This window comes from Onychomys torridus, chromosome 16 (assembly GCF_903995425.1).
Source record: "Onychomys torridus chromosome 16, mOncTor1.1, whole genome shotgun sequence".
In the NCBI taxonomy this organism is placed as follows: Eukaryota; Metazoa; Chordata; class Mammalia; order Rodentia; family Cricetidae; genus Onychomys; species Onychomys torridus.
In genome coordinates, this window is record NC_050458.1 from 37983307 (window position 1) to 37988470 (window position 5164).

Sequence of the window (5164 nt, forward strand, 5' to 3'; positions counted from 1 at the left end):
CCAGCAGGGAATCAGCATAGGGAGGACATCAAGGTCAAAGTCAGCAAGCACGGCAACAGTTACCCAAAACGGGGGCCAGGGCCCTACAGGTTCCCCCCCCCTTACTAAAAAATGAGCTTCTGACTTAGGTTGCATGGGACATCAGCAGGTCACCTTACCTGTCATGGAGACACCTGTCCAGGCCACACAGACACTCAGAGACTTTTTAAAAAGATTACCCACCAAGGAACCCCTACTATTTTGAGTTTCCTGGTTATTTTTTACTGGTCTGGAATTTCGGGTATATTATTTGTTTTTCACTGTGTTTTTATTATTGTTTTTCTTTCCTTTGACATTAGAAATACATCTGCTACTTTCTCATATACCTGAGCTTCCTTACAAAACTGTTTGGAGGTCCCTTTAAAACAAATCCCTATGTAAACTTGTTCACTGTGCCCATTGGAGTGAAGAAAGTCAGGGACTGAGCAGGCTGGGGCTATAAGTGGCTTGGATGGACTAGCTTGAAGGTATCAGGATATGCCTGAACCCTCTAAAAGATTCTGGATTCATCATAGAGTTTATATTGCATTCAGCTCTCCACTTAACACCTGTGTGGGCTTTGGCAAGATCCTCAACTTCTATGATTTAGTTTTATTACCTTGAAAACAAAGTTTGCATCTCAAAGTCAAGAGAAACTTTGGACAATCTGTTACATGACAGAAATAAGAGATAAACTCAATACACTAATGTCATTGTGGTTAAATACAAGGTAAATGAAAATTCTTGCAAAAGTAGGTCTTGTTCATGGTCTATTTCCTCGTGTTATTATTGGTCTATAAAATGATTGCTTTCTCCTTCCCAAGGGGCACAGTAGAGAACAATGAGAGTTTTTAACTATGGATGGAAAGAACAAACATTGACTCCTGTGAAATCTAACAGTGTCTTCCTAGAAACTTCCATGTTCCCAGGTCATGCCTAACCTTGCTCACCCCACATTTCTTTGCCTTCTTTTTGACACAGGGTTTCTCTGTGTTGCCCTGGCTATCCTGGAACTTGCTCTGTAGACCAGGCTGACCTCACACTCAGAGATCACCTGCCTCTGCCTTCCAAGTGCTGGGATTAAAGGTGTGTGCTACCACCACCCAGCTTACTTTGCCCTCTTCTTCTTCTATTGTATCATACCTGTTTCCCTGTTATCTTTCCCTGTGGCAGCCATGGAGGGACATCACCCAGACCTCCAGTAGAGAAGGAGGAGCTTACTCATCACTCCACAGCAAATTCAGGTTCTACCACTCACCTAAGCTGGCAGCTGACACCATGATGGCAGGTGGGTCATGAACCTCTGTCCCCCTCCTGCCATGGGCCTCCTCTCATGGATGGTCTTTGCCCCAAATCTCCCTTGGGGTTGTTTGAAGTGCTATCATCTAACCTGGTGGATGTAGATGCCCCTTCCTCAAGACCTCTTCCTTCTGGCTTTCTTTACTTAGGCATCATCATATCTTCCATCACTAGGATGGACCAGAAGCTATCTTTGCCTTTATGTCCCTCTTTCCATTGCAACATTCCTTGCTGAATCATTTTATTCCTATACTATTGTTTGAATGTGAAATGGTCCCATAGGCTCAAGAGTTTGAACATTTGGCCTCCAGTGGATAGCACTATTTGGGGAGTTTGTGAAACTTTTAGGAAACAGGGCCTCACTGTGGAAAGTAGATTGGTAGGAATGTGCCTTAAGGTTGTTAGCCCTGTCCTATCTCTGCTTCCTAGTCTACCAAGAGGTGAACAAGCAGCCTCACACTGCTGCAGCCTCAGTACAAACTGTTCCTGCTGCCATGATGGATTGTACCCTCAGACTGTGAGGACAACTTAATCCTCCCTCCCTGAAGTTGTTGCTTGTCAGATATTTGATTATAAAAATGAGGAAACTAACTAATGCATTTGCTTTTTCTTTCTATATCCTTTTATTGAACAACCTGAGCCAACACAGAGGTGCATCATACAAGAGAGTGCAGCCTGCCCCTTGGGAATCTTGTCTTTCCTACAGGAGAGAAGACATGCATGACTATATACCCCAGAGGACTTCTTTCTTCAAAACAAGCTTCCTTAGCTCTGCCCAGGAATCCATGTGGTTCACAAATGCCCCAGTTAGGTAATTTGGGAGATGGGGGTTCAGTAAATGACTGCCTACAGCCAGATGCGGTCACTGCTTGTCTTAGTTAGGGTTTCTATTGCCGGGATAAAACACCACGGCCAAAAGCAAGTTGGAGAGGAAATGGTTTATTCAGCTTACACTTCCACATTGCTTTTCACTGCTGAAGGAATTCAGGACAGAAACTCAAACAGGACAGGAACCTGGGGGCAGAGGTCATGGAGGGGTGCTGCTTACTAAGTTGTTTCCCATGGCTTGCTCAGCCTGCTTTCTTATAGAACCCAGGAACACTCACTACCCCAGGGATAGCACCACCCACACCACAGGCTGGGCCCTCCCTCTTTGATCACTAATTGAGAAAATGCCTTACAGCTGGATCTCATGGAGGCACTTCCTCAACTGAGGCTCCTTCTTCTATGATGACTCAAGCTTGTGTCAAGTTGACACACAAAACCAGCCAGTCCACTGCCAGTTTGGCTGGAATGCAGTGACCTCAATCATTATATGTTGTTCTTTGCTGCTCTTGTGTTCTATCGGCAGAGCCGAATGGTTTTATAATGCAAGCCATGAGACCCACACAGCCTGAGATAGTTGCCATGTGACTTTATTCATAAAATGTCTATGAACCCTTGCTATGAGGATGTAATTTCCAGTACTACCATTGGGATCACCTAAGGGGACACTGAAGCCTCCCCAAGCCTAAAAATCACTCCCCTCAAATTAAGTCCTAATCTCTGTAGCTGGAGTTCTGGTGTCACCCTTAGACCCTGGCATGTTGGTTTAGTCCAGGCTGTTGCAGCATGCAACCAAGCTCAGGAAACTAAGAAACTGAAGATACACAGGGATGATGGACAGACCACCTGGAACCATATCACCTGGAACTGTAGCCTCTATAGAACCCCCAGGGAAATCAGATGACAAGCTCAGAAGCAATCATTTTCTCACAGTCAGGACTTGATTGATGTCTGCCAGCTTTCCTGCTGTGTGCCTCAATTTTCTGTTCAGTTCTAACGAGGAAAGTTCAATGTGGCTGCCAAACCAATAGCATAGGATGCCCTGCTGGTGGTCAGCTGCCTACTGCTTCCCCTTGCCAACAGCTTCCAGAGTGCCCCTGGAGCACGTCTTTTAGGCAACTCTCCTGCCTTCCAAACACACGCCATTGTGCTGGATGACCCTCCTTATGGAAAGGCTGCATAAGCAGCCTCACCTTTCTCTCCAGTGAGGGGGCTTTGTACATTTCTGCAGACCACTGCTACAGAGGAGGGATGCCAGCTCCTCACTGGAGGGATCATGCTGTGTTAGAGGAACCCTGGCTTCTGGACAGCCAGATCGAGGAGGCCTGGAACAATGGCTTAGGAATGAATCTTGGATGGGAGCTGAGGAATTAATGGGCAGGACCGGGACACATACCACCCATCCCCTCTGCTCAAGAAGAAGAGGGAATAAAGCCCTGGGTACACACTGTAGACAAAAGCCCCACCATGCTCTACATTTTCAGCCCCAGGCAGAGCAAAGAAAGCAAGAAGGGCAAGGAGGGGGCCTGGGGGCTGCCACCTGCCAAGCAGATCAGCCACCTGGCAATGAGAGGAAAGGCTGGGAGCTGGAAGCTCTAGGAGGTGAGGAGAAGTAATCTCAGGACTGAAAATGAAAACCAGGCTGGCGTCCGATGTGTCACCAAGCTGTGGGAGGCAGCTGCCAGCATCTCTTGGCCAACTCCATTTTCATTTCAAGGTGATGCTGCTGCTGCAGACATAGAGTCTCTCTCTTGGATTTTGATATGGACCACAAGGCCTCCAGATTGACTGCATCCCTACAGGGAGTCGCGGGGCGGGGGCAGAGGGGAAGACTTCCAATAAGCAGCCACCAAGTGCTTGCAGGAGTGGGCACCCGCAGAAGAGGTGCAGCATCTCAGGCTATTGTCTTGTCCTTATTTCCCAACCCACACTTCAAGTCCCCTCAGCCACTCTCTACTCCTTTGTGCCTTTGGATCTGGATTTCCCTCACACTCGCTCTGGAGAGAGACTGATTAACAATAGCAAGATTTTCTAAAGCTTACAGAATGTTTTGAGTGACAAAGGCTTACCCAGGGGGCACCCGCATGTTAACAAGGGTGAAAGACAATGCCTCCAGCCAAAGAAAAGAATTTCAAGCAGCCTGAGCCCAGATCTTGGGGGACAAGAACATTGTTCTTTGTGTTCTGTTCTCCAATTCTCAGATCACATTAATTATGCACCCACATCTCTCCAACCACCAGGAGGGCCATAGATGAGCCATTATTGACTGTGTTCTGTGTGCAGTGTGGTGCTAAGCTTTTAAACACATATGATTAGTGAGATTTATCTTATTCAGACCCTGCAACGGCCCCCTGTGGTAGACATTAAAGAATCCTGATTTGCAGATGAGAGCACCTTGGTGTCCCAGTGACTTGCGGAAGTCACAGGCAGGAGCAGAGGTGGAGCTGGGAGCCAGATCTGGCTGGTCCTGAATTCACTCTATCTTCTTTTTTGGCATCTGTAAGCATATGCATCACATCAGTTGTTACCAAAAATACAATTGGGGGGGGGTGCATCTGGGGCTTCTCACTCAGGTCTGGGACCTATTTACATTGCGTAGGTCCAGTACCACAGCCCTTTGGGTGTGTGGGGAGGATTTGGTGAAGACACTCGCCAAGGAGAACCCTCAGCATCATGATCTATAGAAGAAGAATGTGAGTTTGGCTGTAACACCTTACCTTTTCATAGTGGAAACAACCAGAAGCTCTGAAGCTGAGTTGGGAGAAGGGGAAAGGTCTTTACACAGCCCTGAGGGTTGGGGTTGCCCTTGTGTAGTTAGAATTATGACCCAAGTAAGGCCAAAACACAACCATCACTTGCAGGATGTAAGGATGGATAGGTAGTGTTGTGCCCTGGGCGCGAGACCCCAAAGAGACCAACAGAGACATGAACTCACCAAAATGCAAAAGCAAGATTCATTGGGGCAGTTCAAGCTGCACAGCAGGGACCTCGGTCAAGCACCCCAAGACAGCGGAGGCTAGAG